The sequence below is a fragment of the Lactuca sativa genome, chromosome 8 (genome assembly GCF_002870075.4).
Source record: "Lactuca sativa cultivar Salinas chromosome 8, Lsat_Salinas_v11, whole genome shotgun sequence".
Classification (NCBI taxonomy): Eukaryota; Viridiplantae; Streptophyta; class Magnoliopsida; order Asterales; family Asteraceae; genus Lactuca; species Lactuca sativa.
The window spans coordinates 281,055,975-281,069,864 of record NC_056630.2 but is presented as its reverse complement, the minus strand read 5'-3'; positions in this window follow the sequence as shown (position 1 = coordinate 281,069,864).

Sequence of the window (13,890 nt, the reverse complement as noted above, 5' to 3'; positions counted from 1 at the left end):
AAGACAAGCTCGGCCGCCACCTGCCCTATTGAGTCCGACCGCCGCCTCCTTGACGTTGAAGCTGGAGTCCACCGCACCCAAGATCGCCGGGGAAGCTGCTGCCAGCGACGAAGAGCAGCACGAGGATGCCAGCAGCAGGCTGTCGCTGCCCTCCTCCAGTGAAACGAGCAATGTTCGCCACTGTGCAAGGCATGTGTGTGGATATGAAGTTCTCGGTAATGATTGTACCCACTCATCTACTCCTTTCTCTTCGTTCTCTCTGTGATTTGGAATAGTTTATGTCGACAGGGGCTGCCGGTGGTTTTAGATCACCGTTGTTGGTGTTTCCGATCGGTACCTGCCACCGTAGTGGCTGGGTTGGGAGTAATTCGGTGTCCAGTTCTTGATTACGAGTGCGTATGTCTGAATGCTTGGCTGGGGACAAAGAAGAAACCACCGCCACCACCGTGAGGTGGTGGCTACCATCATAACCGCTGCTGTTACTACCGTTTTGGTGTTGTTGCCACCGCCTTGAGCCACCAAGTGGGTGGCTGGAGTGTTGGATGCAATCTGAAATTTATGTGCGTGTGCTTTGTCTAGTTGGAATACCAAGAACAACCACCACCACCACCGTGAGGTGGTGGCTGCCACCATGAACCACCGTGTTTTTGGGTGTGTGTTAGCATTAGTGTGAGTGTGTGGTATTGGATTTTTTACTTTGTAACTACAATAGCGTCGGAATAATGAAATGAAATCTCAAAACCACCACCGTAGGGTGGTGGCTGCCGTCTCCTGCCGCCACCGGCTGCCGTGTCGGGTAGCGGTGTGCTTTGACGGTGTTTGGACTCGTTTGTGGTGTTTGGACAAGGGACATAAACCCTAATGGGCCTAATAGACCTTAATGGGCTCAAAGAAGCTTAATGGGCATAAAAGCCCAAACATTTGATTAACGGGCTTAAGGAAATCCTAATGGGGCAAATGGACCCTAGTTAACCCGAAGAGACCCTAATGGGCCCAATAAGGCTCATAGTGACCTAAATGCCCAACCAATGGGCTAATGGGCTAGTGTTGGGTTTGGAAAACCTTAAGGGCATAAAACCCTAATTCTAAGAACTAATCGGGACACACACACGAGAATTATTTAGTAGTTTGAAATATTAAATAATAATCATTGGCAAAGACTAATCTAAGCAATATGGGACTTAATGGATTAAGTCCTTAATGGATTAAGTGCTTAATGGGTTAAGTAGGAAACTTAACCCTAATCATCATTTTATGTGAAACCCTAATTTCATTTTGGTTTATTGTTGGGCCTTTCTATTGGGCCTTAATGATTGGGATATCAAATGGGCTATCCAAGATCAAGCAAACGGACTAGAGTAATTTAATGGGCCTAGGGTAAGGACCATGTAAAGGGCTTGGGCCCAATTTGGAAAATTGGGCCATAGATGGGCCATAGTTTGGGCCTTAATGAGTATATCATATTGGGCCTTAGAATGAGACCATGTATAGGCCTAGGCCCAATTTGGAAAATTGGGCCATATGTTGGGCTTTGATTCCTAATTGACTTTGGGCCTATGGGGCCTTGGGCTTGAATAAGCCAAGCTAGGGGTAATGTAGTAGTTACCCAAAGAATGTACTTATGGTTATATATTGGGACCCAATTATTAATTGGGTGTTATTTTGGTGTTGACAGTTCGGTAATATGTCAGCCAGTAGCCGACGTTGAGTCTGCAGGACTTCAACAGTGTGGGATTATGTCTACGGGACTTCAGCAGTGTGAGGTGAGTTACCTTCCAGTAGCAGTGGGTCTACGACCACAATGCCGACCCACCAGTAGGGTTCGTATGATAGATGATTGTCTTTATGATATCATCTAGGATTGCTACTACCTGATATGTTATATGCTAGCATGATACGTTGTATGTGATTGTAGTAGAGTTCGGTTGTTAGGACCGAATGGTAATCAGACACCCCAGATACGTCTGACAGTATGTGATGATATGTTTGCATGCTAGCTTGTTATGTTTTATGCGATAGAGGTAGTAGGAGGGGACCAGTCCCCGAGTTCGGTTGTTAGGACCGAAGGGTAGTCAGACACCCCAGATATGTCAGACAGTATGTGATGATATGTTTGCATGCTGGCTTGTTATGTTTTATGCGATAGAGGTAGTAGGAAAGGACCAGTCCCTAAGTTCGGTTGTTAGGACCGAAGGGTAGTTCAGGCACCCCAGATATGTCTGATAATCTGTTATGTTATGATATGTGATAGTAGTAGTAGTAGTAGTAGTAGTAGTAGTAGTAGGGGGTGAAATAGTCCTCGAGGTTCGGTCGTTAGGACCGAAGGGTAGTCAGCACGCCAGAATGGCTTGACATGGGTAGTCAGCACCCCAGAATGGCTTGACACGGGTAGGACGGCACCCCAGAATGGCCGCATGGGTAGGTCGGCACCCCAGAATTTCCTGGCAGTATGTATGTTATGTGATTGTACGGTATGTGGTACGATGGGGGAACTCACTAAGCTTCGTGCTTACGGTTTTCAGTTTTGGTTTCAGGTAATTCGTGATAAAGGAAAGGAGCCGGCTTGATCGCATCGCATCACACTATGGTTTTCCACACATGAGATCTTTGGGATTACACTATGATATTGTTTTATGATATTATGCTTTGACTATTTCTACTTGGGTTTTGACATGGCATGATATTATGGATGTTATCTTATACCGTTGGTTTTATAATAACTTATTTAAAAATGAAATTTTTGGCCTTGAATTTTGGGATGTTACAAGTTGGTATCAGAGCCTTGATTTGAGGGATTCGGACATACTCTTAGGTGTGTCTGAACTCAAACTAAGGGCTTGGTATGAATGTTTTCAAAAGTAAAACCATTTTATAAAAGGAGTTTGAAAAGAATCTGAAAAGAGAAAAGAACTTTGAGAAGAACAAAGTGTGTGATGCATGCAATCAGCCGAGCTCAAGTAAGTTTTCCCCAAGATACCCATACATGTTATGATATGATATGATATGATTATGAGAACTGCATGCTAGATTAGGGCTAAGGATGTAGGAGGATGCCTTATATGCCTATTGTATGTGCTTGTAGACTTGCATGCTAGTACAGATCAGTCAGTGATAGGATAACCTGTTTAGGTTATGCCTGATTGTATGAACCTTTGAATTGCATGTACAGATTCCTGACTAGAGGATAAAATGATTTGATTAGAATATGATGGTTAGAGTTTCCATTGTCTGAATGCTGCTTGCTTTGTGCTTTGTGGGACTTTTAGTAATGTGAGCTAACTATTAAGTGAATATGCTAGGTCACATGTGGCACAGGCTGGATAATCTGAGAGTGATATATTTGACCCTATTGCACAGCTCTTGTTTGAGTCCAACCGTTCTAGGGATGGGTCTATTACTCGAAGGATTATCTGATCTCTGTTGCATGTGGCTATATTCATGAGGTAGCTAGTTGACATTACTGGGAATCTTTCAGCAGCTGAGGACTGGGTGGGTACGGGAACGTAGGGAAGCCTAGGATATATTTAAGTGAGTTAGTAGTGAGGTTCAGTGAGACTTGGGTGTACCAGTTTGAGGAAGTAACTTGGAGGATTCGGGAGGATTGCTGAGGAAAGTATGGATAGGTGTGGAAGGTAGTCTTGGGCCCATACTACTGAAAGCACAGGATCCATACTCGAATCATTGAGAGTCTTAGAGAATCTAAGGAGCTTCAGGGAAGAGTTTGTGACCCAGTTTGGGCACAGAGGATGTTTCAGTTGTTGCAGCTTAGCCATTGGCAAGCGAGCTAGTGAGCGTGACAGGGTGTCAGACCCTGAAGGATATGATTTCCAAGAGTTGCAGATGCGGGATCGATTTGGGAGCACCCTGGAAAGAGAGGTGCGTACCAGGTGAGTATAGTAGCGGGTCCCAGGAAGAGACCCATGACTTTTGATCATCAGGTGAAAGGCCAGCAGGGCCTGAGTCAGTGCAGCGCGTACGAGAAAGTACACGAGGGAGTTTGTCACTCCAAGGGTTTTGGATGCTACAGGGTAGCAGGATTGGTCATATCAGCAGAAGGGGGTCAATATTCCTCCAGATGTTGCGTGTATGTCATCGTCTATGATAATAGGTGGATGTTTGAAATACGTACCGCTTTGGAATTGTGAGCGAGTTTGGATAAGTCAGACCTCGGGTCGGTTTTTCTACTAGTGTTGGGGTTACCAAGGATCATATATGCCATCCTGCATGCCGAAAGGTCCTTGATGAACCCAAAGAGGGACGCATCTTGCGGAGTGGGTTCCACGCATATCGTTATCATTTCGGATCTTTGTCGGGATCTATGCAGGAGTATTATTTAGAGGATACTCGATCAGGGTTGGAGTGGTTGTTCTCCAATGAAGTCAGCGTTCAGAGGTTCTATCATTGTTCAGTTATGGTCAGTAATTGTTTATGGATGAACTTTGGAGTTCAAGGCACTACCGTTGTTAGGACAGAACTGGTGACAAGAAGAGGGTAGTGTCAGTCGCGGGTGTTAGATGCATAAGTGGTGGGTCATTGGATGTTCAAGAGAATTGTGTTTTCGCATGGGCCGTGTTCGGTTAGAGTTCAGTGGTACTGCAAGATTGGGAGAGGGAACAAGGATTCGTCAGCTAGAGTGAAGATTAAGGTCTTCAAATGACAACATGTTAGATGGATTGAGGTGTCAAACTGGATCAGATTTCCAGAGTACTCATCGAGATTTCCGAGGATGAGAGATCTCAAGGTTTAATCAGCGATTAAATGCCAGCATTGGCAGGCACATGTTGTCATCAGTGGGATATTAGAAAGCGAGAAGGATTGGGAATCCTTCAATTCTCATGTGATGTGAAGACTTAGTCGAATCTAAGTGGGGGAGAGACTTTTTTATAAAGTTCTCCAACTATGAGTTCTGGTTGCGCAAGGTGCAATCTCTTGATCACCTTGTCAACCAGAAGGATATTCTAGTTGATTCGGCCAAGATAGAGGCCATGATGCAGTGGGAGATTCCGAGGTCTCCATCTGAGATTCGGAATTACCTGGGTATAGCGGTTTATTACCAGAGATTTATATGGGTTCTCCGAGATTGAGGTTCCTTTGACCCGAATGACCAAGAAGTCGGTGACCTTTCGTTGGGGGCCTGAGCAACAGGCATCCTTCGATACTCTCATAAAGCAGTTGTACGAGGCACCGATTCTCACCCTGCCAGAGGGTGTAGATGATTTTGTGGTTTACTGTGACGCTTTGATCATAGGAATGGGTACGATACTGATACAGTGGGGTCACATGAACCAGGTTAGAGTTCCAGTTAGGATTCCAGTTCAGTTGTGTGATAGGTCGAGTGCGTATTCGGCCTGGTGTGGAAAGTGTTGTAAGTCTGCGGGTGTAGCCGTAGCATTCACTAGCAGCAGATAGTGTTAAGGTGTTGTAAGTCTGCGGGTGTAGCCGTAGCATTTACCAGGTTGGCAGATAGTGTTAGGGTGTTGTAAGTCTACGGGTGTAGCCGTAGCATTCACCAGGTTGGCAGATAGTGTTAGAGTGTTGTAAGTCTGCGGGTGTAGCCGTAGTATTCACTAGCAGCCAGATAATATTAGAGTGTTGTAAGTCTGCGGGTGTAGCCGTAGCTTTCAATAGCAGCTAGATAGTGATAGAGTGTTGTAAGTCTGTGGGTGTAGCCGTAGCATTCACTAGGTTGGTAGACAACATAAGTGCGTTGTTTAGATGCAGAAGGAACAGTAGTACTCACCAGTTCAGGTATAGCAGTGAGGATATGGGAATCCATGGATTGGATTTCGGAATTACTCAGAAGGATTAGATCGGGTTGAGCAAGTGATAAGACTGTAGGAACGCCACTATAGTTATGAGATCTGGGAAGTAATGGACTGCGTAAGGGCGTTGGTGATGTAAGGCTACCATTGGTTAGGTAGCGATCACTTTTATTCATGGATTAGATGATGACAGGATGCGATGCATGGACCTGATCGGTTAGATCAGGAGGTTGTTAGAACCACAGTGGCATGATAACTAGTGGCAACTAGTTCCAGAGAAGGATTTCGTTGAGAAGTCATGTGAGGCGACTAAGTAGGGAGTCCTTTGGCTCCGCAGCCGGGAGGAAACCCAATATTTCAAAGGATTGGCAAGCGAATTGAGACCCAGGAGGTCTCGGTAGCTTTTGGTAAGCAGCTATGTAGCAACATATACTGCTTCAAGCAGTTCAGTGTTTGGGCAGCTTCAACATCTGGGCAGTGATAGTATGTGTGTTTTAGTTGCATACGCGCACGGAATAGCTGGTTTATTGGGGAGTGACAAGTCGCCCACAGCGGGATTAGCTGAGCCTTAGCCGAGAATAAGTGATCTGCAGAGGTAATTGGGTTGTGACCCAGGTTTATGGTGGGAACCACATGCTATCAGAAGTTAAGTAGTTAGTTGAGGGATGAACAGACTAGATTCATTAGTAATGATTTAGTATGAGTGGTCTTTCAGGGATTCAGACCATCTGGAGACAACAGATTTCAGACAGAGTACATGTGGTGTTGTTGCAAGGAATTCAACACCTGCGAACTTAGGGCTTTACGAGGATTGGTCATGGCTACCCTGGGAAGGCTAGGGCGTGCCCAGGATGATGACTATGTTACTAGAGTGGCTTGGTATGTAAGGATTGGTAAGGAATGATTTCGAGGATGAAATCTAATTTAAGTGGGGGAGAGTTGTAAAACCCCGTTTATTTATTAAATAAATTAATTAATGAATGAATGGCTCGTAGCCCTAAAAAATAATCATATATGCAGGGTGTTGGTTTCGAGGAGTTAATTGGCACAGTTTTAGAAGTCAAGGGTTAAAAGTGTGAGTTCCGGACTCAGATTGTAAATATTTATGAAGACAAGGGTTTTGTGGTAATTATTTGGATTTAACTTAAAAGGAAATGAGGTGGAAGGGTTGATTATGTCATAATTATGATATTGGGGGCTGTTTGGTAAATTTTGTACCTAAGGTGTAAAGGATTTTAATGTTGAGGGTCTAGATGGTAATTATCGCATTTAATTTGAAGAAGCATTCCAAAGCTAGGGTAGAAAGGGTAAATGTTGGACTCAAGTTCGAAAGGCTATGTGGGGGAGGGACTAAACTTGTCAAAAGGATGAAAGTTTGAAAGGAACACGGGACTTAAACCTGTCATTCCCTTCCTTCCCATTTTTCTCTAAACACGCCTAACCCTAATGCTTCACTAGCCGCCACCATTGATGAAGACAAGCTCAGCCGCCACCTGACCTGTTGAGTCCGACCGCCGCCTCCTTGACGTTGAAGCTGGAGTCAACCGCACCCAAGATCGCCGACGAAGTTGCTGCCAGCGACGAAGAGCAGCACGAGGATGCAAGCAGCGGGCTTTCGCTGCCCTCCTCCGGTGAAACGAGCAATGTTCGCCACTGTGCAAGGCATGTGTGTGGATACGAAGTTGTCGGTAATGATTGTACCCACTCATCTACTCCTTTCTCTTCGTTCTCTCTGTGATTTGGAATAGTTTATGTCGGCAGGGCTGCCGGTGGTTTTAGATCACCGTTGTTGGTGTTTCCGATCGGTACCTACCACCGTAGTGGTTGGGTTGGGAGTAATTCGGTGTCCAGTTCTTGATTACGAGTGCATGTGTATGATTGCTTGGTTGGGGACAAAGAAGAAACCACCGCCACCACCGTGAGGTGGTGGCTACCGTCATAACTGCTGCTGTTACTGCCGTTTTGGTGTTGTTGCCACCGCCTTGAGCCACCAGGTGGGTGGCTGGAGTGTTGGATGCAATCTGAAGTTTATGTGCGTGTGCTTTGTCTAGTTGGAATACCAAGAACAACCACCGCCACCACCGTGAGGTGGTGGCTGCCACCATGAACCACCGTGTTTTTGGGTGTGTGTTAGCATTAGTGTGAGTTTGTGGTATTGGATATTTTACTTTGTAATTGTAATAGTGTCGGAATAATGAAATGAAATCTCAAAACCACCACCGTAGGGTGGTGGCTGCCGTGTCGGGTGGCGGTGTGCTTTGATGGTGGTGTTTGGACTTGTTTGTGGTGTTTGGAAAAGGGACATAAACCCTAATGGGCCTAATAGACCTTAATGGGCTCAAAGAAGCTTGATGGGCATAAAAGCCCAAACATTTGATTAATGGCCTTAAGGAAATCCTAATGGGTCTAATGGACCCTAGTTAACCCAAAGAGACCCTAATGGGCCCAATAAGGCCCATAGTTACCTAAATGCCCAACCAATGGGCTAATAGGCTAGTGTTAGGTTTGGAAAACCTTAAGGGCATAAAACCCTAATTCTGAGAACTAATTGGGACACACACACGAGAATTATTTAATAGTTTGAAATATTAAATAATAATCATTGGCAAAGACTAATCTAAGCAATATGGGATTTAATGGATTAAGTCCTTAATGGATTAAGTGCTTAATGGGTTAAGCAGGAAACTTAACCCTAATCATCATTTTATGTGAAACCCTAATTTCATTTGGGTTTATTGTTGGGCCTTTCTATTGGGCCTTAATGATTGAGATATCAAATGGGCTTTCCAAGATCAAGCAAATGGACTAGAGTAATTTAATGGTCCTAGGGTAAGGCCCATGTAAAGGGCTTGGGCCCAATTTGGAAAATTGGGCCATAGATGGGCCATAGTTTGGGCCTTAATGAGTATATGATGTTGGGCCTTAGAATGAGACCATGTATAGGCCTAGGCCCAATTTGGAAAATTAGGCCATATGTTGGGATTTGATTCCTAATTGACTTTGGGCCTATGGGGCCTTGGGCTTGAATAAGCCAAGCTAGGGGTAATGTAGTAATTACCCAAAGAATGTACTCATGGTTATATATTGGGACCCAATTATTAATTGGGTGTTATTTTGGTGTTGACAGTTCGGGAATCTGTCAGCCAGTAGCCGGGGTTGAGTCTGCAGGACTTCAACAGTGTGGGATTATGTCTACGGGACTTCAGCAGTATGAGGTGAGTTACCTTCCAGTAGCGGTGGGTCTATGGCCACAATGCCAGCCCACCAGTAGGGTTCGTATGATAGATGATTGTCTTTGTGATATCATTTAGGATTACTACTACCTGATATGTTATATGCTAGCATGATATGTTGTATGTGATAGTAGTAGAGTTCGGTTGTTAGGACTGAAGGGTAGTCAGACACCCCAGATACGTTTGACAGTATGTGATGATATGTTTACATGCTGGCTTGTTATGTTTTATGCGATAGAGGTAGTAGGAGGGGACCAATCCCCGAGTTCGGTTGTTAGGACCGAAGGGTAGTCAGACACCCGAGATACGTCTGACAGTATGTGATGATATGTTTGCATGCTGGCTTGTTATGTTTTATGCGATAGAGGTAGTAGGAGGGGACCAGTCCCCGAGTTCGGTTGTTAGGACCGAAGGGTAGTTCAGACACCCCAGATATGTCTGATAATCTGTTATGTTATGATATGTGATAGTAGTAGTAGTAGTAGGGGTGAAATAGTCCTTGAGTTTCGGTCGTTAGGACCGAAGGGTAGTCAGCACCCCAGAATGGCTTAACATGGGTAGTCAGCACCCCAGAATGGCTTGACATGGGTAGGATGACACGCTAGAATGAATGCATGGGTAGGTCGGCACCCCAGAATTGCCTGGCAGTATGTATGTTATGTGATTGTATGGTATGTGGTACGATGGGGGAACTCACTAAGCTTCGTGCTTACGGTTTTTAGTTTTGGTTTTAGGTACTTCGTGATAAAGGAAAGGAGCCGGCTTGATCGCAACGCATCACACTATGGTTTTCCGCACATGAGATCTTTGGGATTACACTCTGATATTGATTTATGATATTATGATTTGACTATTTTTACTTGGGTTTTGACATGACATGATATTATGGATGTTATCTTATACCGTTGGTTTTATAATAACTTATTTAAAAATGAAATTTTTGGCCTTGAATTTTGGGATGTTACAGACTATCTTAAGGAATGTGGGATTGTCTCACAATTGACACCTCCTAGGACACCACAGCTGAATGTTGTAGCTGAGAGGCACAATCGAACCTTGTTAGACATAGTTCGTTCTGTGATGAGTCGAGCTTCGTTACCAATCTCATTCTGGGGGTATGCCTTAGAGACTGCCGCCCATATTCTTAATCTAGTCCCTACTAAAAAGGTTGCCAAAACACCTCACGAGATGTGGACTGGGAAAGTTCCCAATCTGGGCCACATCAAGATTTGGGGTTGTGAAGCTTTCGTGAGGCGTGAGACTCACGACAAGCTTGAACCTCGAAGTGAGAGGTGTATTTTCGTTGGCTACCCACAGAGATCCTTTGGTTACCTCTTCTACAGACCCAGTGATAATGTGGTCTTTGTAGCAAGAAGAGGAGTCTTTCATGAGAGAGAACCTCAAATACTATCGGACAACCTGAGGCGGAAACTTCTGTTGAGCCGATAGATGAGTCTGTATCTCCAAGGCGTTCCACAGAGTTAGGAGCACACATGTTTTTTATTATGGTTATCACATCACTACTGAAGGTGATACATTTATTAGTGATAGTACACTAATAGATTTGGATGAACCTAATAATTATAAGTAAGCCATGGCAGGCCTTGAGTCTGCAAAATGGAAGGAGGCTATGGACAACGAGATTCAGTCCATGTATGGCAATCAAGTTTGGAACTTGGTTGACAATGTACCAGGTCGTAAGACAGTTGGGTGCAAATGGATCTTCAAGAAGAAGACCGACATGGATGGGAAGGTACACACTTACAAAGTGCGACTAGTAGCGAAGGGCTTTACTCAAACTCCGGGAGTTGAATATGATGAGACCTTCTCACCAGTAGCGAAGATTAAGTCTATTAGGGTGTTGTTGGCCATAACTGCATTTCATGATTATGAAATATGACAGATGGATGTCAAAACCACTTTCCTTAATGGAAAGTCGGCTGAGGATGTTTACATGGCTCAGCTAGAGGGTTTTGTCGATGCAAAATATCCTAATAGAGTGTGTAAGCTTGAGAAATCCATTTATGGTTTAAAGAAAGCATCTCGCAGATGGAATCTTTTCTTTGATAAGAAAGTTAAAGAGTTTGGCTCTTCGAGGAGCGAGGATGAGTCCTGTGTATATGTTAGGGCTAGTGGGAGCATAGTTAGCTTTTTGGTGCTGTATGTGGATGACATACTACTCATATGAAATGACATCCCAACCTTGTAGGAGGTTAAGTTCTGGCTTGGGAAGTGTTTCGCTATGAAGGACCTTGGAGAAGCTGCCTATATCCAGGGATAAGGATATCGAGAGACAAGAGTAAGAGAATAATTGGACTTACTCAAAGTACCTACTTGGATAAGGTGCTGAAGAGGTTCAGCATGCAAGAATCCAAGAAAGGGGAATTACCTATCCAGAGTCATGCCAAGCTGAGTAAGACTCAGAGTCCGAGTACAGAGGCTGAGATAGCTGAGATGAGTCATATACCGTATGCTTCCACTGTGGGCTCCATCATGTATGCTATGAATTGTACTCTCCCTGATGTGGCCTTTGATTTGAGCATGGTCAGTAGATATCAAGGGAACCCTGGCAAGGCTCACTGGACTGCGGTAAAGAACATTCTCAAGTATCTACGGAGAACTAAGGAATCGGCCCTTACCGTCGGTGGCAGTGATGACTTGAGAGTAGAAGGATATAGAGATGCTAGTTTTCAGACTGATAGGGATAATTTCCGCTCTCATTCAGGCTGGGTCTTTATCCTAAATGGAGGGGCAATTACTTGGAAAAGTTCCAAGTAGGAGACAGTAGCCGATTCAACTTGCGAATCAGAGTATATAGCAGCAAGCGAGGCAACAAAGGAGGCGATATGGCTGAAGAACTTCATTCGAGACCTTGGAGTTGTACCAGCTATAAAGGAGCCAATGGAAATTTTCTATGACATCGAAAGTGCGGTTGCTTTAGCTAAGGAACCAAGAGATCACGGAAGATCTAGGCACATTGACAGAAAATACCATTTCATCAGACATCAAATATAAGAAGGACTCCTCGTGGCAAAGAGGGTATCATCAGATGAGAACCCATCAGATCCCCTCACGAAGGGACTGAGTAGGGTTAAGCATCTACAGCATGCGAGGCGCATAGGGCTAAAGGATGATATTAGTTTTAATAATTAGGTAGTTTTCTGAAACTTGTAAAATGTAATTTACATTTGATGATTAAATAAAAGTTGTTATTTATTTATGAGTAAAGTGTTACTATCTTATGTTAATCGTTTACTATGGTTTCAATTTTTCATGTTTTTACTTCCTAAATAATTATGTTATTATTAGAACTCTCCAAAGTCAGTCATACTTTAGAAGTAGCTATCGATTTAATACTGTCATGAATTTGGCTTGTATGATTTGTCTAATGTGAATTAGACATAGCAATGGTTGTTGCAACATTCATGAGTACTCATAAGGCCTGAGTATTGGATTCATCCCATGCTCACTTGCATCACTTCATGGAATTTATCTCGAGTGATCGTGAGATGGTAATATCATATAAATCTTCAAACCAAGAGATATGAGTTGTTGACTATGAGTTGGTTATCCATTGATTGTACGGAAACGCATTGGTAACTCGATGTTATAAAACGTGCTTTTGTGCAAAATTCAACAAGTGGTCAGTACAAGCATATGAGTCGAAGTTTATCTGCTCCTTATAGAAATAGAAGCGATATCTGGCCCCTCGATGATTTGGTTTTGAATTATGTACCGGGCCCGACCGGAACCTAATTGATGTGTTCAATTTAGTGTTGGATTAGTGTCTAAGTCCATAACTATTTTGGTATGTACTTGACCCGATGGTGCATGGTCCTTTTGGGTTGCCTTCACCAAAACAACTTGATAGGATGAATTATGGAGAGAAAGGATTAAATATGATTTATTAATATATTATGGGAATAATATATTAAAGGAGAAATCATATTGTTTAATTAATATTAGTCAATAATTAATTGGTAATTAGTTTTGTGACTAAAAGAGATTAATTAAACTTAAGGGACTGGAATTGTAATTATAAGATAATTGCAATTTGGGCCATGGGTTGCCTTTTATTATAAGGTGGACGAATTCTATGGGGAAAGCCCATATGAAATCGTCCAAGGCCTTAAGGAAAGGGCTCCATGGGTTGCTTAGGGCTTAAGCATCCAATTAGGGTTTCCTTGTTAGATAACCCTAATTGCCTCTTATATATATGGATCCCTTATGACCCAAAAACGTGGACAAGCACTCTTCTAGGGTTAGAACATGTTTTGGGCAGCCTCCATCCTCTCTCCTCTTCATCCTCTTGCTTATGGTGTTTGTGAACCATTAGAGGAGTGACACTTGTGACTCTAAGCCTTCCAAAGTCAATAACAAGGAGATTTGGGATTGTTATTGCTACATAACAATCAAGGTAATATTATAAACCTATTCTCATGTTAATATGATTACTTGTATGCTAGAATTAGGGCTTATAGTCTTGGATAACTTGCATGTACAATAGAGAAACCTAGATCCAAGCATTAGGGTTTGTATGAGCACATAGGATATTCTTAGGACCAAAACCCATCAGTGGTATCAGAGCCTTGATTGGTTTCTATTGTATTGATGCCTTGTTAATTTGTTCATGCTTGAAAAAATCGTTTTTTGCCTCCTGCCTGATGTACTCGGCGAGTCCCATTGTGGACTCGGCGAGTAGGCCCCTACTCGGCGAGTCCATAAGGGGACTCGACGAGTTTAGCTGTCAGACAGGCGGATTTTCGGGATTTTTACCTATTTTGACTTAGGATAATTGCCATAATTGTTTAAACTTAATAAAATTCGAATTTTGTAAATCCCTTATGATTATCCTTGTCAAAATAAAAGATTTTGGTGATCTAATTAGATAATTG